Below are 27,381 nucleotides of genomic sequence, written 5' to 3'. Positions count from 1 at the left end.
CATTGCTAGCAGTGCCTCGGCAAATGCAGGGAGATTTTGAGGGTTGTTTCTGGGGAAGGTAGAATTTGGAGAGGATGTGATGTCACTTCTACGCAACATGGTAAGAATGTCTCCTAATTTCAGTGGTAAAGACCATAGAGACTGGGCATGATTCCAAGAGTGTCATTCTGGAGGCCATTTTCTGGCCATTTTTCTGTCGCTCAATTTATCAAAGGCAGGGGATTGAGGGTGAGTGTGTGTGGGCTGGGTTATCTGTCATGGGTAGACAAGTGGCAAGCCTAGATGGGATTTCTTTTCTTCTTCTCCATGGCTTTTTTAGAAGTTTTAACCTATAAAAATGATAAAGGGATGCCTTGTGCAGTAACAACTGAATGATCTGTGCATACTAGTGACTTGACCTGACCAGAGTAACTGATTTCCTTATTGCTCGGGAATGGAAGCAGTGAAGAGAAACTTATGTCTTAGCAAATGATTCTTTTCCCCACGCTGGACATTCCACAGGTATATACTCCACTTACTTTACTACCATCAGATCCTCTGCAGATGCCAGCCACAGATGCAGGCGGAACATCAGGAGAAAATGCGACTGGAACACGGCCAGACAGCCCAGAAAACACTAGAAACTTATCTATTCACGTTTTAAGATTTGGAATTCATATTGGATGGTGAACAGTAAGAATGGGCTGAACCGTTTCAGGACTTGACTGGCAAGTCTTGTAAGATGCAGTTGTCAAACTTGGTATGTTCACCTGGTGATATTGTCTTCGCTACAAAATTCCCACCATGCCCGCTTTCCAGTCAAAGGGCATCATGGGGGAAAAATACAGACCCAAGAAAATGCAGATCAGCCTCCCTCAAGAAAATGCAGATTAGCCTCCCTCAAGAAAATGCAGATTAGCCTCCCTCAAGAAAATGAAGACTAACCTCAAGAAAATGCAAATTAGCCTCCCTTCCTAAACAGTAGTGCTTTACACTACCTTCTGAAATCTGGCAGGTTAGGAACACTCTTAATATCTTCTGGAAGGTTATTCTGTTGAGTCAGCCAGCACCACTCCCAAGAATGTCCTTGATAGACCTGTCCTAAAACAGATCTGAGTCAATCTGCGGCTGTTAGTCTAGGGTGAACTTCTGGGAGGCTCTAAATCAGCACACAGGGTCCTCTCCAGAGAGATGAGTTTTTAAGTATGTATAAAGTAGGGGTCCCTGGGCAAAAGCCCCACCTGACCCTTTTCTAAAAACACTTGGAGGAGTCCAAGAAAGATGTCTGGGTGCACCATGTTGGGGACACATGTTGGGGATACATGAGAGCCAGCATGGTATGGTGGTTAAGAGTGAGTGGATTCTAATCTGGAGAACTGGGTTTGATTCCCCACTCCTCTACCCAAGTGGCAGAGGCTTATCTGGTGAACCGGATGTGTTTCTGAACTCCTACATGTTGGAATAAGCGACTTCTGCATGCCTGGACACTGGGGGGTGTTGTGTATCTCACTCTAACTGTGATGTTGCCTCTCTTGTTTGCCCTCCTTGTCTGGGCCAGGAGACCGCCCACTAACTTTCTTTCTTCCCCATGCTGGTTTCACTTCTGTCCTAGCCTTTGACCCGAGCGCATGGTCAATGGCAGCCTGCTCAGTGGGGCCTTTCCCACTGTAGCATCTTCTCTTACCTGCACACACGTGATGGCGCGTTAGTTGTGCCCACTTGTTGTAGGGAAAGAACATAAGAACATAAGAACATAAGAACAAGCTAGCTGGATCAGACCAGAGTCCATGTAGTCCAGCTCTCTGCTACTCGCAGTGGCCCACCAGGTGCCTTTGGGAGCTCACATGCAGGATGTGAAAGCAATGGCCTTCTGCGGCTATTGGTCCCGAGCACCTGGACTGTTAAGGCATTTGCAATCTCAAATCAAAGAGGATCAAGATTGGTAGCCATAAATTGACTTCTCCTCCAAGTAATCTCTTTAGACTAGGGTTTCTTTCTATCTACCTTTTTCCTGGAACAAAGCTGTGAACTGGAGATGCTTGAATAAATGTAAGTTTTACCTTTTACATTTATCTCTTGGGAAGTTTCTATAAATTGCACTCACACACACTACTGGGCAGATCCATGACTCTAAACTAAACTAAATCTAACACTACGTTCCTGCTGGGTGACTTTGTGATAGTCACAGTTCTCTCTGAACTCTCTCATCCTCACCTACCTCACAAGGTGTCTATTGTGGGGAGAGGAAGGGAAAGGAGCTTGTAAGCCACCTTGAGTCTCCTTGCAACAGAGAAAGGTGGGATATAAATCCAAACTTCATCATCATCCAATACTGAAGAGGGTCTTGGTTAAATTCACTGACATCCCTCCCTAGATATCAGCCAGTCTCTTTACCCGCTCTGGTTTTAGTACCACCTCTCCTTTTTCTCAAATATCTCTGCTTCGTGAACAGGCAAATGTTTGTGAAGGCTGGAGTGTTTTGAGCTGCATTTAGTGTCTCTTGTTGCTCGCTGATAGCTAACTAGCTGCCTAGTCATGTGGCATTTGGCCCAAGGCTCACTTTGACAAGTGCTCGGATAAAAAAGTACAATGCTATTTTTAGTTCATACACAATAAGCCATTTGATTTTGCAGCCTGGGGGGAAGCCGAGAAAAGGAGGCATAAGTACAAGCAGAGGGTCTTTCCAGGGAAATCACTAAGCTAAGAACAAACAATAAATAAAAGTAAAGCCCCTTAAATGCACAGAATACTATTTTTTTAAAGCCATTCTCATTTCTGTGATTGTAGTGTGCTCCTGAGCTCTGGCACTTTAATTTGCAATTTTAAACAAAATCTAAATATTGCTTTTGGGTTGTTTTCATGCTGTACTGTGGCAGAGCAATCCCACGCATCTTTACTTGCAGCTCCACTTATGGGGTCTACTCTAAAGTAAGCATGCATAGGGTTGCAGTATGAGCAGCTTGGAGCACAGCCTGCCAGATTATTTTCCTGCACAACCTCCACTGAAATGAATCGGCTCCACATCCTAAGATAGAAGCATGAGTAAGTGTAGCACACAGTTACCGCTACTATCTGATTAAGACTTTCAAGGTTTCATTCCACAAATTCCTTTGCTAACCATCAGCTATTAAATCTTCCTTTTAAAAAAAATCTTCCTTCAGATCCTCACACAGGAACTGAGTCAAAATGGCAAAAATGAATAAAGAGGCATTTTAAAATGGCCACATGATAACTCCCCCCCCCCCCGAAACATTGTTAAGACTTCAGAATGGGTTTGCTGGAGACAGAATGGGAGTCCTGTTGCTTTCAGATTCTTTCAGCAAGTCCCGTGTTAGTTTGTTTCTCTGTTCTGATCTCAGCGGATTTAAAAACCCAAAGGGTCCCTCGCCCCCTTTCTTCTATCCCCACAAGCAAACTTGTTTGGAACTAGCCAGGACATCCTGTGGGTGATGACAAATCCCAAAGCCTAAAGATGCTTTTTCTCTGAGTTTTGTTTTATGACTGGAGGGAGGGATCATGGGTGTTCCAGCTGGCCGAGAGTCAGTCCCCCTTTTAGATTCTCTGATTCATTGTTCTCTTGACCTCCGCTTAGTCTCAAGCTGTGACTGATGTAGCAAAGCAGCCCTTCCAACTGGGAGAACTTTTTTCCTCCCTGGAGTTTCAGGTCTCCCTTCCCTCCCTGGACTCTCCAGAGTCCCACTTTGTCTTGCTTCCTTCCTTCCCTACCTGGGTCCAGCAGCTCTGTGTGTGAGCCGGTGGAGCATCGATGTGAGAAGTTATTGCCATTCTTGTGCGATGGAGTCATGGGAGGCACGGCAGCCGGCGCACAGATAGTGGGAGCACAGAAGCAAGGCGAGCTGGGCAAAGAAGGAACTCTGAGCAGCAGCCGTCCTGGCTGGCAGAGCTGGCTGAGTCTCTAGTTCCCCCGGAGAGCCTTGTTTGAGGAAGGTGAGAGTTCATGCTTGCTTTAGATTGCTTTCCAAAGTGTTTTCACCAGCTGGGGATGGGGGGAGAGGCGGTCTTTAGCCATTATGGTTCCATCTAACCTTTCCTAATGCATCAGCTATGATGAGGTTGAGGATTTGGGGTGCCAAGAGATGTGGGATGAGGGTGTTTCCCCCCTAATTGGGATTTTTTTTTAAAAAAAGCAATGATATTTTCAAATGAAATTCATACCAGTTTGAAATAACATTTTGCAAGCTGGCTCATCCGAAACACTGAACCGCAATTTTGAAATATCTTGCCTTATGTTGTTTATTAATTACAACTTCAAACACAGATCCGGATTTGGGGTGAGAAACTTGTAGCGTTCTCTCTTCCCTGTTCCTCCTCTCCTTCTCTCTCTCCCTCTATTGTGTTCAGTGTTCACTGGTGTAGTTGGACGTTATTTATAGTAAAATTGGGTCCCGTAACCTGGAACCTGGATTTAAAGCGTTTCTAAAGCATTTCCCTTGAAGCTTGAGGTTATGCACTTCTGTATGACATTTGTAGCATGAAAGTTTCTTAACATTCACAGACATATTTGCTGTGGTTTTATGTGCTGGAGTGAAAAAGAATCTGACGAAACCCCAGTCGTGTATGTGTATATTGCTTTTATTGCAATGCATAAGTCAGGCATAGCACATTCAAGGACTCCTGTTGGAAATTATGGGATAATTGCCCAACTTATAATAATGGAAGTTTGTATGAAATATGATCTCAGCAAAGACAGTGGTCTGGAGCTCCGTATATGCAAAAAGCTCCTCAGTTCTGCCAACAGAAAATCCAAAACTTTGTGACTGCAAAAAATATTATGTCCAGTAGGGAACTTGCACACAAGGGAATTGTGTACTTTGACAATGACTAGTTTGGATTTCAACAACTAGGTTTGGATTTTGTTCTGTATTTGATTTTGTTTTTAACTTTACTTATCATGGCATGAGTGAGGACGGTTGATACATAAATTGGTGGACAAACCCAATAGGTGGGGTTGCCAGGCCCCCCTGGCCAGTTGGCGGGGGGATAGAGATGGTCGGGCTGCCAAATCCAGGTTGGGAAACTCCTGGAGTTTGGGGAGTGGTGCAACCGCACTTGGAGTACTGTGTTCAGTTCTGGTCACCACATCTCAAAAAGGATATTGAGGAGATAGAAAAAGTGCAGAGAAGGGCAACGAGGATGATTGAGGGACTGGAGCACCTTCCTTATGAGGAGAGGCTGCAGTTAGTTTGGAGAGGAGACGTCTGAGGAGGGATATGATTGAAGTCTATAAAATTATGCATGGGGTAGAAAATGGGGGGATTCATTGAAAATGCTGGGGGGAAGAATTAGGATTAATAAAAGGAAACACTTCTTCACACAACGTGTGATTGGTGTTTGGAATATGCTGCCACAGGAGGTGGTGATGGCCACTAACCTGGATAGCTTTAAAAGGGACTTGGACAGATTTATGGAGGAGAAGTCGATTTATGGCTACCAATCTTGATCCTCTTTAATCTGAGATTGCAAATGCCTTAACAGTCCAGGTTCTCGGGAACAAAAGCCGCAGAAGGCCATAGCTTTCACTTCCTGTATGTGAGCTCCCAAAGGCACCTGGTGGGCCACTGCGAGTAGCAGAGAGCTGGACTAGATGGACTCTGGTCTGATCCAGCTGGCTTGTTCTTATGTTCTTATGAGTGGAGTCTCAGTAGGACAGGGACCTCAGTCACAGATGCCACACTCTAAAGCATCTGTTTTCTCCAGGAGAACTCACCTGTGTCATCTGGAGATGAGCAGTAATTCTGGAGGATCCCCAGATCCCACCTGGAGACAATTCTACCAACAGAAGGGGGCAAACTTTCTCAGGCTTGGGTCAGAAATATCTTAGCAGATATCACAGACAACAGTGCATAATTCTTGGTGGGGGGAACCCCCTCAAAGAATCCTAACCTCAGAAGAATCCTACTACCATCAGAACCTCAGAAGATGCCTGACGCAGGTAAAACATCAGGAGAGAATGCTAGTGGAACACAGCCTTACAACCCAGAAAACCCTAGTGATTCCGGCCATGAAAGTCTTTGACAATACAATCCTAACCTTGTTTTGAATTTTCTAGGCTCCCAACCCTCCCACCACTTTCTCCAGTAGCTTCCATTGCCACCCTAGCTATCTCCATACCTTGCACAGCTTCCCTCAAGCCAATTACTTATCTTGCTATGGGGACTGAGACTATGGTTTCTGCAGTAATGGCAAAAGTAGCAGTTGACCACCAGTCAAGAAAAAAGAGGAGAATCTCACTTATTGATTATATCCCTGGCTGGGCGAGAGGAGATAAGGAAACCTGTTTGTTTCTCTACTTGCCATCCACCGTTTCTCCCATTTGATACCTTGCACCATTTTGGCAGCAGCTAAAGCACTCGGCACCTTGGGAAATGTAGTCCTCAGGGCATCTGATGGATCTACCTTGGGATCTGAAATTTTCCAGGGTTCCCAGTGCCCTAAATGCTGCCCAAACATTTGCAAGGATGTCAGCCTCCAGATGGCACTCGGGGATCCCCTGGAATTACAGTGCTTGTAAGCCACCTTGAGTCTCCTCACAGGAGAGAAAGGTGGGGTATAAATGTAAACTCTTATTCTTCTCTTCTTAAGCTCCTGAGCATAATACAACAAAGAACTGGATGGAGGAAATGCAACATGTCTTTCTGCTTTCCTCTTTGATCCGCACTTTGTGCCAATGGTTGCTAGGTCCCCCTGACATCTAGCAGGGGATTTAGAAGGTGGGGGATTTAGAAGATGGGGATAGAGTTGCCAGATCCAGAAACTCCTTGAGTTTCCCTGGAATTACAGTTCATTTCTAGAGAGCAGTTCCCTTTAAGAAAATGGATGCTCTGGATGGACTCTATGGCATGTTATCCCACTGAGGTCCTTGCTCTTTCCAGGCTCTATCCCCAAATCTCAAGGAGTTTCTGGATCTGGCAACTCTATCCCCCACCTTCTAAATCCCCCACCTTCTAAATCCCCTGCTAGATGTCAGGGGGACCTAGCAACCATTGGCACAAAGTGCGGATCAAAGAGGAAAGCAGAAAGACATGTTGCATTTCCTCCACCCAGTTCTTTGTTGTATTATTCTAAGGAACTTAAGAAGAGAAGAAGAAGAGTTTAAATTTATACCCCACCTTTCTCTCCTGTAAGGAGACTCAAGGTGGCTTACAAGCTCCTTTCCCTTCCTCTCTCCGCAACAGACACCTTGTGAGGTAGGTGGGGCTGAGAGAGTTCCAAAGAACTGTGACTAGCCCAAGATCACCCAGCAGGAACGTAGGAGTGCGGAAACACATCTGGTTCACCAGATAAGCCTCTGCCACTCAGGTGGAGGAGTGGGGGATCAAACCCGATTCTCCAGATTAGAATCCACCTGCTCTTAACCGCTACACCAAGCAACCTAAGGGGGGGGACGGAAGCTGAAAAGTTCCATCCTTCTGCTAGAAAATGCAATTGTTCCCAGATTCCAGAGTTGCAGAATGTGCTAGTATGATATAGATATGGATCTCAGTTTTAGTCTCTTAGGGTAGTAGAATACAGTAGTGGTTTATAAAGTAGTGTGTTATGATAGATAGCCTTCATTCCAAGGATGAAGAGGAAAATATGGTTCCTTCCCATTGACTATAGTTTGAGATCTGCGGTGTGGGACACAGAGAGCCCTTAGTTTGAACTCAGCTCCTTCTGACGGGCTAGCTCCTTCCATGAAAGAAGGTTCTAGAGAGAGATAAATGAAGATGCTCTTCTCCTTTTGCAGTTAATTTACTTTATTTGAGTTTGCTTCTTCAGCATCCACTTTAGGAGATTATTTTGCTTCTGCAATATCCACTTCTGGAGATAACGCCAGTGGTTGAGAAAGATGAGCCTTATGTACACCTACCCTGCACAAACATCACTAAAACACTCCAGGAAAATAAACACCCAGTAACAAGCTGAGAAGGTTAATTGGAATTGCCATGGTCCAAACGTCCCGTCCCATTATGCATTGCCTAGTTACTGTAAATGTTCCTGCCTTATTTATGTGCATGAGTGATGCTTAGTTTAAGATTTATTAAGCTCAAAGGGCACGCTGGTTCACTTTCTTTTAATAAGAGCTGTGGCATCTCAGCTTCTTGCGCTTTTGCCTTGAAAGCAAAAGGGGGGGAAAGGCTATTCTGTCATTTGTCATGGTTCTGCTTTCGTTTTGTGTAGTCTTGTTATGTTGAATAAATTTAGAGCGTGCTACACAGAATGGCTTTGGGTCACTAACTTCTGCTGCCTTTGAAAAGTCAGCTCAGGCTTTTGAATACAAAAAAGAGTAGCAATTCTGAACTGTCAATGAGCTAGTTGGGGAGAGGGTATTTGGTAATGGGTTTGTTTTGGTAGAACTTAGGAAAAAGTAAATTTCGCAGACCATTGGTGAGGTCTGGAGCAGCAGTGGCATAGGAGGTTAAGAGCTTGTGTATCTAATCTGGAGGAACAGGGTTTGATTCCCAGCTCTGCCGCCTGAGCTGTGGAGACTTATCTGGGGAATTCAGATTAGCCTGTACACTCCCACACATGCCAGCTGGGTGACCTTGGGCTAGTCACAGCTTCTCATAGCTCTCTCAGCCCCACCTACCTCACAGGGTGTTGTGAGGGGGGAAGGGAAAGGAGATTGTACGCCCCTTTGAGTCTCCTACAAGAGAGAAAGGGGGGATATAAATCCAAACTCTTCTTCTTCTCTCTTTTTAGTGAATGCATGCACTGGTGATTTCTTTTGTTGCTGATGCAAACAGTGAAGCCGTTGGGGAACATTGTTCTCCTTGAGCAGGAATGCTGCATGGAGGACCCCAAGGCTGATACCAAACCCTAGGTATGAATGGTATGGATGTTCTAAATCCCACAAAAACACCCTTGAGTAATGTAGACAGAAGCTAGCTGGGCATTATGTGTATTGATTGTGAAAGTCAGATGCGCCAGAGAATTTGCCCACAGCAGACTTGGGCTTGCACAGTTACCGTAAATAGTGCTTTGTTAATTTAGAGGTTCGTGATTAAGGTCAGTGGCATCAAATTGCCTCAATTAAGCATGTATGGAGAAACAATAGACAGAGTAGTCCAAAAGAAAGTGAAATACCTCTTTGAGGTGTTTTCATAGTTGGCATTTAAAGACACAGGGTCAGATATTTGCCAGACAAGGCCCTGTTTATGGTTCAGTTACTAATGTGAGTGGTTGGAAGGGGCGGGCGTATGTTTGTTTATTGTCCTTACACCTATCAGTGGTGTTATTGTCCTTACACCTATCAGTGTTTATTGTCCTTACACCTATTCATCTTCCCTATTGAAGACCATTGCTTTGTATATTGAGGACACATCTGTGCATATGTTTGGCATATTCTGATGTAGTTACAGTCTGGAAGCTAGAAAGGGTTGCTAGCCATGGTAAATGACAGGAGATAAGAGAAGTAGAAACTAATGGGATGGGGTGATGCACCAACCAGAGGTGGGATCCAGCAGGTTCTCACAGGTTCCCGAGAGTAGGGTTACTAATTATTTGTGTGTGCCGAGAGGGGGTTACTAATTGGTGATTTTGCCACGTGATTTTTGCCTTAGTTACGCCCCTCCTCTCAGCAGTAGCGCGCAGAACTTGAAGCAGTCTAGCAGGAGGTGCACCGGCGTGTGTGGCAGCCTGCGCCTGCGTGCATTCATTTCCCGCCTAAGGACCAGCACAGCGGCTGCGTCCTTGCCACAGCCCCGCCCAGCAATGCCCCGCCCCGGAATGCCCGGCCACGCCCCCGTCGTGCCCCGCCCAGCCCCATTGGCGCTATGCCACCGTTTGAATCCCACCACCATGGGAACCTGTTACTAAAATTTTTGGATCCCACCACTAGCTCCAACCATAGAGTTTTAGACTAGCAGTCATCGTTCCAGGGGTGATGCTCTAACCATAGAGTTTTAGCTGAATGCAAGAGCATCATCCTGATTTAATGACATCACTTCTTGTCACACTGAAGTGGTGTCATTGTGCTAGGTGATGCCCCCTCCCTCTACACACACACACACACACACACACACACACACACACACACACACACACACACACACACACACACACACACACACACACACACACACACACACACACACATATGTTTTGACCAATAGTTTTCTCCATCTGCCCAGCTGAGCAGTGGCTGGCAAAGACAGTAGGGGTGGCAGTGGGATTAGAGGTACTTGGTAACCCTAGCTAGAAACCTGAGTACTTGGTAACCCTAGCTAGAAACTGTATCCATATTTCAGCATCCAGGGCTGCTCTGTGTGCCAAATTTCTTAGCTGTTTGATCTCAAAGCATTCATAGCCTCCTTCATTAAAATTCTGTGTTATGAGTGTGGGGAGGAGCTGTGGGTCAGAGCACATGCTTGGCACAAGAAAGTCCTTTGTTAAAGGCTTTCAGGTAACAAGTATTGAGAAAGATCTTTCTCTGTCAGAAATCCTCGACAACACCGCTGGTAGACATCACTGAGCTAAACAAATAATCTGCTAAAGCAGTACTTTGTTCACAAAGTAAAAGCCTTCTTCACAATGTGGTAACTCGTTTGCGGTGGCCTTTGGGTGTGTTTTATTTGATATGTCCTCCAAGAAGCACAGGGTAGTGTACATGATGCCACAAACTGAGGAAGCTGAGACAGAGTGTGATTGGCTTACGGTCACCTAATCAGCTTTATGGAATGCCAGGACCTAAATCCACTCTGAGGGCTACTTCCCAAGTTAGAAAGTCATTTGTCTGAGGAGGATGACATGAAGAGTTTGTATCTAGAGGTGGGATCCAGCAGGTTCTCACAGGTTCCCGAGAGTAGGTTACTAATTATTTGTGTGTGCCAAGAGGGGATTACTAATTGGTGATTTTGCCACGTGATTTTTGCCTTAGTTACGCCCCTCGTCTCAGCAGTAGCGTGCAGAACTTGAAGCAGACTAGTAGGAGGTGCACCGGCATGCGTGGCAGCCTGCGCCTGCGTGCATTCGTTTCCCACCCAAGAACCGGCGCAGCGGCTGCGTCCTTGCCACAGCCCCGCCCAGGAATGCCCTGCCTCGTCGTGCCCCGCCCAGCCCCATTGGCGCTACGCCACAGTTTGAATCCCCACCACCATGGGAACCTGTTACTAAAATTTTTGGATCCCACCACTGTTTGTATCACATATTCAGTGGGAGTTTTGTGCCTCCTAGACTCAAATGTCCCCTTTTCTTTTCATGACTGTGGCATGCAAGTAGAAGTGGTTTCAGCCAACCCACGTTTGTGCTTCCTCAGACCATCCTGAGGCGCTTTATTGACTTCATTTGCAAAATCATATTACTTATATGGCAGCACGTTTTAAATGACTCAGGTAGCAACAGACAGAAGATTTTTGGCCAATTGGCCATGCTGGCAGGGGCTGATGGGAATTGTAGTCCATGAACATCTGGCGTGCCATAGGTTCGCCACCACTGCTTTAGTCTAATCATAATGATGAAGTGCCATCGACTCGTGACAGCCAATTGATGGTGACCATTCTTGGGGCTTCCAAGGTAACAGATAGAGATGGGTTGCCGTCATCTTGCTCCACATAGCATTCCTAGACTTCCTTGGTGGTCTCCCATCCAAGTATTGACCCTAGCTAATCCTATTGAGTTCCAACCTCCAACCAGGTTATTAAGGCTGTTAGTCTACTACTGTAACCATTACACTACACTGTCCCTTTTAGGACCTTCCTATCTCCAGTAGACAAACTTTAATACACCGTTTCAGGATATTTATTGAATGTAACATGATGGGCATTTTGCCCTATTGGAACAGTTTATATCTTGAAATAACTTTTCCGTTCCTTACTTATTCTCACTGTGGAGTACCAGAACTACAAGCTCCCCTTTACTCTTTCTTTCCCTGCTTCTAGTTGTGTTTACCTTCTCAAGCCCTTTAAGTTCTATTAAGTATTTTATATCTTCAAAAGAAAAAAAATGTAAGATGGCCATGGAGTATACAACTTTGCTTTTTTGTTGTTGGTTGCGTAGAGATTTCAGCACTCTCTGATCCCTGTTAAATCATTGTTCAGTGGCAAAATGTTTTTAGTACATGTATACATGCAAGTTTCAGCTTTAGACCTCAGTAACCTTAGCTAATGGATTCCAGGAAAAGAGGAGGGGGGAAATGAACTGTGATTGACACCTTAGAGAGCTGAGAACAGTCATGGTTAACAGCAGAATGGAGGTCATTTCTTGCAAGAAATATTCTTTATGTAGTGAGGTTGCCAGCCTCTCAAGAGATTTCCTAGAATTACAGCTCAACTTTCCCTGGAGAAAAAAAACTTATTTGAATGGTTGGCCATACAGCATTGTGCTTTTCTGAGATTCCTCTTCTCCCCAGACTCTGTGCACCACCCAGGGGCACATATGGGGTCAAATGTTGCCTTTTAGTCACGCGGGGGGGATCATCCACCACACCCCTCCTCCTTCCCCCTGGGCCCATACACTGACTTCAAGACCTGGTGCAAAAAAAGTTGTTTGGTCGTGGTGGGGGATGACAGCAGCCCATTGGGGGGGGGAGGGGAGGTGGGCCCGGAAAACTCAGATTTTGTACTGGGCTTCATTTTTCCTAGCTACTCCTCTGATGATAACCCTCCTGGTTTCCAGGAGTCTGCAAGACAGAATTAGTCCATAGAGCTTTTACAGCAACCTGCATCCGGGCGAAGAGGAACATCCTTCTAGAGGGGCAGGAGGTGTTTTTTATTTGTTTTTAATACAGTCTTAGTGTGCAGTAGATCTTTTCAGATATACTTTATCAAAACAGTAATTTTTGCTCTTATGCTGTGATTACTGGCGTGTTGGACTCAGGATGACAGAGGATATATAAGCATATATTTAAATAAATAAATATATGATCAGCCGTCAGCTTCCAGTGTCACAATAGGATCAGCTTTACCTGTGTAGCTGTGTGTGTGCAATATGCAAAACACACACATTGCTAAATGACACTGGGAACAGCAGCTGGCTGACTGGGACAGGGACCAGGAAGTTAGTCAGCCAACCATTTGGAGGGCAGAGCATTTTTTCTCTCTCCTCACACTTTCCTTAACACTGGACACTGTTTGAGCAATGTTCAAGCATCTGCCCTCAGTATACTCTCCTGACTACGTTTGTCAGGGAGCCCTAAAATTCTGGACAGGAGAGATCAGTGGTGGGATCCAAACATTTTAGTAACAGGTTCCCATGGTGGTGGGATTCAAACTGTGGCGTAGCGCCAATGGGGCTGGGAGGGGCACAGCGGGGGCTTGGCCAGGCATTCCTGGGGTGGGGCATTCCTGGGCGGGGCTGTGGCAAGGACGCAGCCTCACCGGTCCTTGGGCGGGAAACAAATGCACACAGGCGCAGGCTGCCACACACGCCGGTGCACCTCCTGCTAGACTGCTTCAAGTTCTGCGCGCTACTGCTGAGAGGAGGGGCGTAACTAAGGCAAAAATCACGTGGCAAAATCACCAATTAGTAACCCCATCTCGGCACACACAAATAATTAGTAACCTACTCTTGGGAACCTGGGAGAACCTGCTGGATCCCACCTCTGCACTTTCCCACTAGTTCCCAACAACATTGCAGTTACCTTAAACAAGGTGTTAAGGGCTTATTAAAATCAATCAAGGTCCCAGCCTGGTAGCCTTGCTTCTTCCAACCTCATGAGTTCTGCAGCATTCTGCTTCTTTTCAGACTCCACCCCTTTCTGGGTCATCCCATTCTTACACAGGGGTTACATAATCTCCTGACTACATTTGTCAGGAAGCCCTAAAATTCTGGACGGGGGAGATCAGGGGCGTAACAAGGTAGCCCTGGGCAAACTGTAGCCCTGGGCAAAACCTGAGTTGGATGCCCCCCCCCCATGGGCGGCCACTCCACCACGACCAAATTTTTTTGCACCAGGACATTGTTGCCTACAGGGGGTGAAGTTTTTAGACATATCAGCACCAAAAATTCAGCATATCATCAGGAGACTGTCCTTATGCTACTGCCCAGGTTTGGTGAGGTTTGGTTCAAGGAGTCCAAAGTTATGAACTCCCAAAGGGGGTGCCCCATCCCCCATTGTTTCCCATGAAAGCTAATAGGAGATGGGGGTACAGTTTTGAGGGTCCATAACTTTGGCCCCCCTGAACCAAACTGCACCAAACCTGGGGGGTATCATCAGGGCAGTCTCCTGATGAGACCCTGAAAGTTTTGAGACTATGCCTTCAGAAATGCTCCCCCCAGCCTGCAACCCCCATGGACAGCAATACAGAAAACTCAATGCAGAACAAAGATTCTTGGGCAAATTTCTGGGATGTTCCTGCAGGGGGGCACATTTTTGGATGTATCAGCCCCAAAATTTCAGGGTATCATTCGGAAACTTTCCTTATGGTACCCCCAAAATTTGGTGCAGTTTGGTTTAGGGGGTCCAAAGTTATGGACCCTCGAAGCGGGTACCCCATCCCACATTCTTTGCTAAGGAGATGGGGGCTACCCTTTTGAGGGTCCATAACTTTGGACCCCCTAAACCAAACTTCACCAAACCTTGGGGGTGCCATCATGACAGTCTCCAGATGATACCCTGAAATTTTGGTGCTGATACGTCCAAGAATGCCCTCCCTGCAAGAACATCCCAGAAATTTGCCCAAGAATCTTTGTTCTGCATTGAGTTTTCTGCATTGCTATCAATGGGGGTTGCAGGCTGGGGGGACACAGTCTCAAAACTTTCAGGGTCTCATCAGGAGACCGCCCTAATGGTTCCCCCCAAGTTTGGTGCAGTTTGGTTCAGGGGGGCCAAAGTTATGGACCCTCAAAACTGTAGCCCCCATCTCCTATTAGCTCCCATTGGAAACAATGGGGGATAGGGGCACCCCTTTTTGGAGTCCATAACTTTGGACTCCCTGAACCAAACCTCACCAAACTTGGGGGGTAGCATAAGGACAGTCTCCTGATAATAACTGCGCCCCCTGCAGGCCAAAAATGGAAAACCACTAAAAATACCCAAAAACGAACCCAGCATTTTGATGCCCCCCACAAGGTGATGCCCTGGGCAGCTGCCCACCTTGCCCAATGGGCATTACGCCAGTGGGGGAGATGCAGCAGGAAACAGAACTATTCTGCTTTCTTACAGAGGAATAACAGTTGAATGCCAGTATACTTAGGAGGGTTACTTAGGAGGAGCTACCAGTCAACTGTCTGCTTTGGCATTTGGGTTAGAGAGATGTCGAGCTGTACACTTGATTCACTTGATCCGAAATACAGCTCCATGTCTTTTGAACCAAGCTGTTCCTATCCCATGCTGAGACTCAATAAAATCAACCAGACTGCAGTGGCTGTTAGGTAGGTTATGGGAAGCAGAGTTGTGTTAAAAGTGGATTTTATTGCACCAGGATGAAAACGCACAGTTCATTTTGATTTCATTGATTCCTCTTCACCCATCTCTTGCCACTCTGATCTCTGAGCTAATACGAAATAAAACAAAGAGATGATTGCTTGAGTTCAGATCTTTCTTTCGCCTTTGAAAATAAAAGCGGGGGCCAAAGGCAGGATATGTTGAAAGGACACCACTAAACCGCTCTGAATGGATATGGGGCGGCTGACATGAACTGCTGTAAAATATCAGTGGCCTATTAAAAAACAGCGATAGGTGAATTTGATATTTTCTTTTCCAACCTTTATCAAAAGCAGAGCTGCTGTGCCTTGGTTTGATAGGAAATGAATTATTGTCAGTTCAAGAACCAGCGGTGAAATTAACTGGGCTGTAATGTTGAGTTTCTTTCTCTCTGTCATTCTCTGACCTTGCGGGACCTTGACTGTCCCGCAAACATCTCTTCTTTCCTTCAGCACCATGAACCAGCAGATACCAGGAGCACAAGTCCTGGCATTTACAGCAAGGCATCTCTGCTGTTCAGAGCATTATCATTTGGAGGAAGAGAGGCATAGTGGTTGTGGGTGGTGCAGATCCTCACCTGGAAAATGTGGTTTAATTCCTCCCTCCTCCACATGAGCGGTGGAGTATAACTTGGTGAACCAGGTTTGTTTTCCCCACTCCTTCATATGAATCCTGTTGGGTGACCTTGGACCAGTCACAGTTCTCTCAGAACTCTGTTAGCCCAACCAACCTCAAAAGTTTTCGGTTGTGAGGAAGGGAAGGTGACTATAAGCAGCTTTGAGACTCTTTAAGGTAGAGGGGGAAAAGTTAAAGGTAGCCCTTTGTGCAAGCACTGTGTCATTACTGACCCATGGGAGCAGCAGTGGCATAGGAGGTTAAGAGCTCGTGCATCTAATCTGGAGGAACAGGGTTTGATTCCCCTGAGCTCCGCCGCCTGAGCTGTGGAGGCTTATCTGGGAAATTCAGATTAGCCTGTGCACTCCCACAAACGCCAGCTGGGTGACCTTGGGCTAGTCACAGTTCTTCGGAGCTCTCTCAGCCCCACCCACCTCACAGGGTGTTTGTTGTGAGGGGGGAAGGGCAAGGAGATTGTAAGCCCCTTTGAGTCTCCTGCAGGAGAGAAAGGGGGGATATAAATCCAAACTCCTCCTCCTCCTCCTCCTCCTCCTCCTCTTCTTCTTCTTCTTCTTCTTCTTCTTCTTCTTCTTCTTCTTCTTCTTCTTCTTCTTCTTCTTCTTCTTCTATGTCACATCTCAAGATTTACGAGGCAGACTGTGTTTACAGGGTGGTTTGCCATTGCCTTCCCCAGTCATCTACACTTTACTCCCAGAAAGTTGGAGACTCATTTTACTGGCCTCAGAAGGATGGAAGGCCGAGTTAACCTTGGCCAGCTTCATGAAACCAACTTCCGTCAGGATCAAGATGGTCTGAATGTTTTAATGAAAACAACACGATAAACGTGAACTGAGATTCACTTAGCCCACTTCATTGCTGAGGAAATATTCATAATTGCATATTGGATTCCAAAAATGGTCATTTGGAATACTACACAAGTTACGGTTGGTTTGATCCCAGAACGAAACTTGGGAAATCCTTAGGCTGAATGTGTTCCCGGAAACTGAAGACTTCTAGTTCCTAAGAAATAGTAGTTTGTCAGGACCTCTGAATCACAAGGACATATTTCTTTCTGTATCTTAAAAATCATTGCATTTTTTTTAAAAAACAGTAAACAGTTTTATTCCAGAAGTAACTATGGTGCCTTCACTGTGACTTGATGGTGGTGGAAAGGACCACCAAGTCATAGCTGAACTATGGCAGCCCTCGAGAACTGTCAAGCAAGATGTAACAGAGCTGGTTTCCCATGGTGTGCCTTTGTGTAGCAATCCTGGACCTCATTAGTGAAGCCCATTTGATTCACCCATTCAAGGGGCATTTCCCCACTCACCAGGATCCCCCCTATGCCGCGCACTGCTCTCAGCGCGCGGCCTCTCTGGCGCGCACCCGGGCGTCCCTACGACCCCGTGCTCTGTGCGGGGTCATCAAAAAGTGCCGTTTTCTCCAGCTCCAGGGATGCCGCGCGCTGAGGGGGCGCGACAGCGGCAGTGTCAGGGCGGCTGCACTGTCGCCGCCCCTGGTGTGGGGAGTGCCGGGGGACCCCGCCCTACTTGAGGAGAGTAGCGCGGGGCTTAAGGTAAGTGGGGAAAGGCCCAAGACTAACCAGGGTCAACGCCGCTTAGCTTACAAGATTGACAAGATTGGACTAGCTTCAACCATCCAGCTTCTTGGTGTCACTCAAGAATTCTTAGGGCCAGATTACTGGTCCCTAACATCCAAGAAGCACATTTTCTGGCTAGTGCTCTCAGGTGGTCTGAAAGCCAGATGACCACAGGTAGCAGCTCTTTTACCTGCTGTCCATCGACAGAGCAGGGGTAGCAGATTCCATCCACTTCTAAAGAGGCAGAGAGTCCCTGCCTCCATTCCTAGAACAGAGAAAGCTCAATTTTCACATTAGTTGAATGAGCCTGAGAAAGAAGCAGCCGAGAACCACCGCTGCTGCCGCTGCAGGGCAGGAAAAGGCAGCCCGATTTCCTGCCTCCCCTCACTGCGTCTTTCGCAGGCCGTAGCCAGTCCCGTGAGAGCTGCATGCCCTTCTGGGCATGCGCGATTCCCCCTTACACATGGCAGGGTTTTGAAAAACGCCACAGCGTGCTGCACAGTCAGGAGGCAGGCATGCTCGGCTTTATAAGCCGGTGTGCGCAGGCCAAGCCCCATTCGAGCGGTGTCTTCTGAGCAGATTCCCACCCTTCCTCCCTGTATTATGGCTATCTTTTGTACTATTGTTTTATTTTCATTGGCGGGTTGCGCATGGGGGACCGATCTCATAGTGGTTTAGCGGGTCTGGTACCTGCTTGGATGGAATCTCCCTAAGAGGTTTGGGGTGAAGCAAGTCAACTGGTAGGGTGCCCAGACGTGGGCTACCAGGATTTGCATCCCTAGCAGCAGCCAGAAACTTCAGGCTGTGACCCACCACCCATCTGATTTTTTCACATCGCTGCTCCATAGTGTCATGGTTTTCCTCAGCATACGGGCTGGAGGAAATTGGTTGCTGGGGGACAGCACTTGGGCTTCCCAGTATGAGATCAGACCCCCCCATGCTGCGCCTTGCGCTTCTGTTTACCTTGTGTCAATAAATTAAATAAAATGGCTATTTGTTTTTTTTATCCCACAAGAAATCTGTGTGTTCTGTTGTCTTTTGCATCACGAGCAGGGGAGGGCCAAGTCTTTCCCTAGACTAGCAAAGGTTTGCAAAGGACTTGTGGATAGGGTTATCACCCCTGGTTATAGAAATACCCGGAGATTTCGAGGGAGGAGCATGAGGTGGACCGACTGCTCTCATGGTGCAGGGAAAATAACCTGGTTCTTAATACTAACAAGACAAAGGAGCTTATAGTGGACTATAGAAGGAATAGCTCAGGAATTCAGCCCTTGACTATAAATGGAGATCAAGTAGAGCGGGTGGCTAGTTTTAAATTTCTGGGCATTATGATTAAAGAGGACTTGACCTGGGGCGTACAGACTGCCGCGGTGGTTAAGAAGGCCCAGCAAAGACTGTACTATCTGAGACTTTTAAGGAAACAACAACTGGATGGAAAACTCCTAGTGTCCTTTTACCGCTGTGCTATAGAGAGTGTCTTGATCTACTGCATCTGTGTATGGTTCTCCAGTTGCACAGTGGCAGATAGGAAGGCGCTCCAAAGGGTGATCACTACTGCACAAAGGATTATCAGCTGCCCTCTCTCCTCCTTGGAAGAACTCTATAATTCCCGAAGCCTAAAAAAAGCCCAAAATATTCTGAGGGACCCGTCTCATCCAGCACACTCTCTTTTTGAACTGTTACCATCTGGCAGGCGATACAGGTCTATCAAAACTAGGACAAAGAGGCTTAGAGACAGCTTCTACTCTAGACCTGTGGCAATGCTGAACTCCGGGGCTTCATGTTGATGTGTTTGGGGCTGTGTAGGGATGGGTGGAGGAAGGGGAAAGTGAGGATGATGTATGAGTCTGAAATTGTGTGCATCGAGGAATGCTGCTGTAAATTTCGTTGTGCGCATCGTTGTGCATGCACAATGACAATAAATTGCTTATGCTTATGAGGAGAACAAGGCCTGAGGAGGGGAAGAGCTTCAATGGAGTATAATGCCGTAGAGTCCACCTTCCAAAGCCACCATTTTCTCCAGGTAAACTGATCTGTCACCTGGAAATCAGTTGTAATCCTGGGAGATCTCCAACCATCACCTGGAGGTTCTGCGTCTCTTGAGTATGCTAACAGGTCCCAAATCCCAGCCTGAAAAATACTAACCTAGTAAGATGCTAGTAAATGGCCAGTAAAAATTCACAAAGAGAATTGCTCGCATGCCCACGCTCGACCTTAACATGGCGAGCCTGACAAAATAAAGAAGAGAACAGGCACTTCAACACTGACAAGAGGGTAATGCTTGGTTTGATGTATATGGAAAAGCCAATTTATTGCCATAAAGATAAATGGAAGCTTTAAAAAATATGGGGTGATGCTATTGAGTATCTTGCTAGATAAGCACTAAATATATGGCAAGGCATAGTTTGTCGTTATTTCAGTGATTAATTTTCAGTCTCCTAAATTACTGCTATTACAACGAGACATATATTAACAGTTCTGTCTTTTGCACAGCTGGCTGGAGAAGCCTTTTTGTGTGCCTGTGTGTTAGTGCCAGCCTCAAGGCAGTGGTTCTTTTGTAATTTAAAAGCCACATACCTAATTCAAGTGTGCTCGGTCACCTTGGGCTAACCACAGCTTTCTTCGAACTCTTTCAGCCCCACCTACCCCGCAAGGTGTCTGTTGTGGGGAGAGGAAGGGAAAGGAGCTTGTAACCACTTTGAGTTGACCATGGGCTAGTCACAGCTTTTCGGAGCTCTCTCAGCCCCACCTACCTCACGGGATGTTTTTTGTGAAGGGGGAAGGGAACGGAGATTGTAAGCCCCTTTGAGTATCCTACAGGAGAGAAAAGGGGGATATAAATCCAAACTCTTCTTCTTCTAAAAGTAGTCCCTTGTGCAAGCACCGGGTCATTACTGACCCATGGGGGTGATGTTACTTCATAACATTGACCAGGCGGACTATGTTTGTAGGGTGGTTTGCAGTGACTTGCCAGTCTTCTACACTTTACTCTCAGCAAACGGGGTAACTCATTTTACCAACCTCAGAAGGGTGGAAGGCTGAGTCAATCTTGAGCCAGCTACCTGAAACTGAGGCTCATTCCGCACATGCAGAATAATGCACTTTCAAACTGCTTTCAGTGCTCTTTGAAGCTATGCAGAATGGCAAAATCCACTTGCAAACAGTTGTGAAAGTGGTTTGAAAACGCATTATGTTGCATGTACGGAAGGGGCCAGACTTCTGTTGGGATCAAACTGAGGTCATCAGTAGAGCTCTACTGCAGTTTACCACTCTGCACCATGGGGCTCCATGGTCTCATCCACCCTTTAATTAAACATGGGGCTTTCTATCCACATAAATTTAGTCTCAAACAATTGACAGTTCTCCAGCAGAAATCTGAACTTGACGTTGCCCTTTTCTGTCCTGGGATGTACACCATATCATGTGTTTGAACTGCGATGTCTGCCTCCAGCAAACAACTTACTGGATTAACCTTTTGCAAAAAACCACAAATTCCATAGAGTGAAATCCCATAACTAATGGGGGAAATAAAACCTTTCCATTGGTACTCCCCTACCTGCTTAGCAGGAGCTGAGTTTGCAAGCACTGTAGGGCCACATCAGTTTCTTTTGGTATCAATACAAGACTGGTATTTTAATAAGATTCCTGAATATCCACATCCATTTCCCACCGTAACTCTCCATGAATGGGCATTATTTTCAGCACAAGAAATCTGCAGAATCTGTTTTAAAGATAGAGTTTTAATTATCGTGGACTGACATTTGTTTTAAAGACAGAGTTTTAATTATAGTGGATTGACAGAATTTTAATTATCGTGGATTGACGTCTCAAGGCGTGAGAGTGGCAAAAGGACAGAGTGGCATAGTTTCTAGTTCATTGTACAGCCAGGTATGGTCTGTTTCAAAATGATTATGAAAGAAATGTGCTGGAGACGCAAGTGAGATCCTACCTTCCTGTAGGCCAAGGTATGTGCAAGGCAGACATCATATCCTGCAGGGGATTGGTGTACAAGCCACTGCCATATAGTAGCTGTAAGACAAATACCTGTTTCAGATATCACATCAAACCTCTACTTGGGTGTGATGCTTACAAATTCAGCTTGTTCTCAGGTTAATGTCTTTCTACCCTTCTCTTATATTTGATGAATGGTTGAAGTTTTCTGGCTTAGGAAGTTTTGAATCAGGAACCCATAACATTTGCAGGATATCCCAAGTTCAAACTCCAGGATCACCAGTTGAGTGATCTGGCAGTAAGGGATGAGAAAATCCCTTGCCTGAGATCTTGGACTGACAGTTTGAGAAGATAATGATGATTTCAATGGATCAAGGGTTTAATTCCGTATAAGGCAGCTCCATGTGATCGTTTGACATTCAAATGTAGTCACCTGAGCAAACTGCGGCGTGTTTTCTCCTCCTAACAAACCAAGATTCTGAACCATGGTGAAATCTTGGCTCAGGTTCTCAGTTGATGGGAAGGAAACAAATTGCAGTTGGTGCAGGCACCCATGTTGAAGATGCCATGACAAACTGGAGCTTAACTCAGGTTTCCCAAACCAGGAATCTTTCACTCATAGTCTGTATGCAAGGGAGGAAAGATGAGGAGGCAGGAAGACAGTCACAAGATGCAAGCAAGCTATGTTCATGCTTGTCACAGACAAGCGCAGGTTTCCTGTAACATCATGAGTTATGGAATCCAATGTCCCTGTTTCAAAGATTGTTTTTACCATAAATTTAACAGGCCCATCTGCAGTGTGAGGATAATAGCACTGATGTAAGAATAATAGATATAATGTATAGGCAGTGTTTTGAACACTTTGAAAAGCTATATAAATGCTAAGCAGCAGCAACGGCAGAAGAAGAGAATTAATGGTACATACACTTACATGTTGTACATCTGTTTGAAAATACTCATAAACTGTTTACAGTGCGCTGGCCCATTGCTGTGGCCTCATAATGCATCTTGTTTGAGTCATCTGGAAAAGTGGACATGTGGCAAAGCAATGGGACAACCTTTAGCATCCTACAGTGCTAGTGTGTGAGCCCATTCCATTGCCCAGTGATCTCTACGTAAACCCCATTTAAAATGTCTAGCTGAAGGAGCAGAACAGAGGATACGTTGGAGATCTGTGGTTGGCGCTCCCAACTTTTTTGCATTTTCATTTATTCTGGAGCTGCAGGGAGGGCAAACTGGATTGGATCCACAGTGCTAAGAAATTGGGGAGGGGGATTAAACCCCTTGCACCATCTTTCCATTATCACACCAGCCCAATCAACTATTTTCTTAAGTAAGGAAGGTATCTGGGTGCCCATCGTTTTTCTCTATTGTTGTATTTCAGCCTCCCATCTTCAACTAATTTACCAGACCCAGAGCACCAAGACTGATGCCAATTTAGATAATGGGGTAGGGACAGAGTCCAAAGAGATCTCTGTTCCCTTAGCCACCATTACACTGGTTTGGGCTTTATCTCCAGACCGTTTCTGTTTGTTTTTCTTCTGTTGTGATGAAGAAACAGATAACAACGATTTGTTTTACCTCAAGGTGAAGTCGTTCAAGGATATTGGAGGAAGCAGAGGTTTCTTGGTTCGCTCTCTGACGTCTGTTTCTTGGGTTGGGATACGGAATAAATTGGCAGAAGTTAGGGGAGAAATTAGGTGGGGCATTTTCGCTTTTGAGGAATTGGCCGAAATCACTGGGCAAATAACGAGAAAAGGAAGTTGGAGGAAGGGAAGTTGGGGCTCAGAAAAAGAAAATCCCTGTGGCATGAGAAAGAGAGGGAGGAGATGTTTAGTGCTGGAAGGAAAATTGGGATAGTTGGAACAAGAAAGAGGATGATGTTTTGGAGGATGGTCAGATATCCATCCATAAGAACACACAGAGCTTCCTTGCACTGAATTTGTCCTTAGCTTATACAGGTCGGTATGGACTACTCTGACTGACAGCAGTTAACCTGATTCTCAGGTAGGGTTTTTTTTCTCATCACCTACTCATGCACTCTACCTACTCACCTACACCTACTCATCTACTCATGCACCACATCATGCACTCTTTTTATATGGAGATAACAGGGATTGAACCTAGACTCTTCTGCACACAAAACAGATTAGGAGTGTGCATTTGGATATTTCTGGTCTGAATATTTCTGAAAAGTACCTTGGGCTTTTGGGGGGATATATCCAGGTGTTGGGTTGGTGTGGGGGATTTGGGAGGATACTGGTAAACGGGGACAAAAAATCCAGACACATTCAGGTCACTGTGGAAATATTCAGGGCCAGCATTGTCAGGCTCCCAGGTCTGCATTTTTACACCATGCAGTTTGTTGGTTTTTGCTAGATCTTTGTATTGGCTTGCCTGCTTGGATTCTTTGAAACTGAAATTGTTGGTCTTGCCAAAGTGTTCCTTGCTTTAGTCGGCGTACTTTGGATTCCCTGGTTTGATACTGGTTGTGCTGGACTGGCCACAAGGCCCCATTGTTCTGCTGAGATTCTTATTTACCCAAAAGTTCTTCCCTGATTGTTCAAAGACCCATCAAAGCATGGACTACGGCCCCTTCCGCACATGCAGAATAATGCACATTCAATCCACTTTCACAGTTGAAAGTGGATTTTGCTATTCTGCACAGTAAAATCCAGCTTCAAAGTGCATTGAAAGTGGATTAAAAGTACATTATTCTGCATGTGTGGAAGAGACAAGGTGTCACCCTTTCAGTTGAAATGACAGTGGCAAGTCTGTGAGTGTATGGGAAGGGAACAGTTGTTTGAAAGAGGCAGAAACCATTTTCAGATGTTTTAATTGGAGAGCATAAAGTTGGGGGGGGGGAATGGAACCACAGCAGGAAGCGCTACCCTTGCCAGTGTTTCATATTTAGAGCATTAGAGTAGGGGACTCAGGTTCAAATCTTCACTTAGGTGATTTTATATATGCTGAATAATACTCTTTCAGAACACTTTGCAACTGGATTTTACTACGCAAAATCCACTTGCAAGCGATTGCTAAAGTGCATAGTAAACACATTATTCAGCATGTGTTTCCTTGTGTAAGCCAGGCTTGAGGATAAAATGGATTGGGGATGATGTTATAAGTCACAGAGGCCCTTTCTGGATGGGCCAATAAACCTGGGCTAACCACAGGGCAAAACCCGTGTTGGGAGGGAACTTTGCATAGATCCCGCTCTGAACGCAAGTTTGCTCCACGTTTTCCCCCCAACCTGGGTTTTTCAAGAATCGCACCATCTGCGATTCTTTAGTTGTAACATGGATTGCAGCCATTCAGACATGAGCGAATGGCTGCCCTGGGAAGCAATTGCTCCCCAGTTTTTAAATGTCCTCCCTGTGCAGCTACGCAGCATGGGAGATGAGTTTTTTTAAAGACACACCTTTGTGTGAAGGCACAACAGCAGCCTACATTGCTTCTGTGGGCTCTGTTCACTTCCTGCACAGAGGAACGGGACAGCAGGAGAGCAGGTTACTTTATCCTGCCTGCAACCCATTCTCCCAGCACTGTGTGGAAGGGGCCTTGGTGTCCCCGTTGGGGAGAAAGACAGAGTATAAATATCTTAATTAATTAAAGCAGACTAGTTGTGTGCCAGCTCACAGCCATGGCCACAAATGCGTCCGGGCTGCTTCAGAGGTATGGAAGAGACCTATAAATTTATGACTTATCTCTCATGTCAAAGCTTTCTGCTTATCCCAGGAAGTTTTAGCTGCTCAGCTGAACATCACAAACGTGCCCTGTTACAGGAAACAGCAGAACAAACAGTACTTTGGCCTCTCTCTTGTTTCGGCAAGTTTGATCCAGCAATCCCGAAGTGACCCGGAATCTGTGAAACAGGGTGTTGTGTTTATGCTGCCCTTTGAAGGGGGCACTGACAGTGGAACACTGTAGAGAGGCTTTCCTTCAGAGCCAGCCTTCCAAATTACTTAATCTGCTCGTTGTATGGAGCCATTTGGTTAACAAAAGACGAGCCGGTGTTTTTTTAAAAAATCCTGCCATCATTTTCTATCCCGTCTAGCCATTTCAGCTTTGCTAAATGCAATACTCGGTAGCTGTTTGTTGTAGATCACTGGTCCCTCATCCGTCAGTAACAAAGGAAAAGTGGAATGAGCTGAAAAAATAGAGACATCAAAAATGTATGGGTTGTATTTTCTAGCATTCCTTTGTGACAGAGCAAACAAATTATGTGAATGAAGAGATTTCCACCGAGGAAGCGGCCAAGCTGTGACACGATTAACTTCCTCCTCAGGAACACAGAGTGTCAAAATGGCTCCTGATTGGTTTTCTTCTGTGCGTGCCCAGCTTGAAAGCTGGAATTCAGCCCTTTCACTGTCCAATGGAATCTTGCTTGCTTTTGCCATGCCAGGATGTGTTTGCATAAAATGCCTTCAAGTCATATCCAACTTATGATGACCCCACAGCAAGGGGCTTTCAAGGCAAGTGGGGGGGAGAGATGGTTTGCCTTCCTCTGTAGCATCTTCCTTGATGGTGTCTCTTCCAAGGGCTGATCCTACTTAGCTTCTGAGATCTGACAAGACAAAGCTATACCACGCCACCTCGCCTCGCCATGCTGGAGTACAAGATGGTAAATGTATTGTCGAAGGCTTTCATGGCCGGATTCAACTGGTTGTAGTGGATTTTCCAGGCTGTGTGGCCGCGGTCCACCAGACCACGGCCACACAGCCCAGAAAACCCACTACAACAAGATGGTAAAGTCTAAAATGAATGCTTACTTCTTTTCCCCTTTTACAGTTTACCTCAATCTAACCAAATTCAAACAGATTCTTAACGTTTTTACTAGATGATTTATAAATGGAAAACAGGCAGATAAGCAAATATGAAAATGCTTATAGTAAGAGCTGTTCGACAGTGGAATGCACTACCTTAGCGTGTGGTGGAGTCTCCTTCTTTGGAGGTTTTTAAAGAGAGCCTGGATGGCCATCTGACCGGAGTGCTTTGATTGTGTGTTCCTGCATGGCAGGGGGTTGGACTGGATGGCCACAGGAGTCTCTTCCAACTCTATGATTCTATTATTATTCTTTAACATCTTTTAGTAAGGTACCATATTAATATTTAAAAAAAATTTTTTTTTAAGAATTATATCTAGATATTTCCTGGAAGGGCCAGTCCAATCCAAATAGTATTTGGATTTACCACTGTTCGTACACTCAGTGAGGAACTATAACCAATCCTGGCTCCCTCTCAAGAGTTACTGTCTAATAAAGTCTGCAAACACCAGTCAGTATGTTTCACAAGTTATACTTTTAGGAATAGTTTTTAAATAGCTTATTTGATGGAGAGGGCTTTGACGCTCAAAAACTTGTGCCTTGGAAATCTTGTTGGGCTTCAAGGTGCTCTTGGGTTTGGACGTTGCCCTGTTTTACAGTGATTAAAAATGTAATGTGTGGAATGGACCTAAAAAGTGCATATGTGTTTCTATTTGGGTCAGAATGGTTACCTTTCTTTTCTGATAAACCCCATCTGCCATTCTGCCTCCTGCCAGAAGAGAATCCCTGGTTGTTCCATAGTGATTTGTCTTAAAAGGTGACAGATTGCTCTTGTACTTCATAGAAGAAAGCTTATAGGAGACTTACAGCCCCATCCAAAGGTGGGGGGGGGGCAAAACAGCTTGGGGGAATGGCACAGGGGCTGCACCAGCAGATTTGCCCTCCCCGGCAAAGGTAGTCCAGAGACATTCCTAGGGACTTCAACCCCAGTTTAGCAGGGAACTCCGCCATGGCCCAGGTCTCTAAGTCCACAAAGCCCTATGGCAGCAGGGAGGTTTGTTTTACTTTTCTTCCCCACATGCTGATGGAAAGCCCTTTGAAGAGAA

General features: G+C 45.7%; 1 protein-coding gene across 7 annotated transcripts in view; it reads left to right on the top strand.

Annotated features, from left to right (window-relative positions):
• ARHGAP24 (Rho GTPase activating protein 24) overlaps nt 1–27,381 on the top strand; it is a 383,497-nt gene that overhangs the window by 249,622 nt on the left and 106,494 nt on the right. Inside the window, exon 1 of one of the 7 annotated variants that reach the window (XM_048509405.1) lies at nt 3,567–3,927. The exons of the other annotated variants lie outside the window; for them this stretch is intronic. The gene's annotated coding sequence lies outside the window, so the exon portion shown is untranslated. Of the gene's footprint in view, nt 1–3,566; nt 3,928–27,381 lie in introns of those variants that run through there. 7 annotated transcript variants of the gene reach the window in all.

The sequence above is a fragment of the Sphaerodactylus townsendi genome, linkage group LG10 (genome assembly GCF_021028975.2).
Source record: "Sphaerodactylus townsendi isolate TG3544 linkage group LG10, MPM_Stown_v2.3, whole genome shotgun sequence".
In the NCBI taxonomy this organism is placed as follows: Eukaryota; Metazoa; Chordata; class Lepidosauria; order Squamata; family Sphaerodactylidae; genus Sphaerodactylus; species Sphaerodactylus townsendi.
This window is presented reverse-complemented; position numbering and strand designations above follow the sequence as displayed.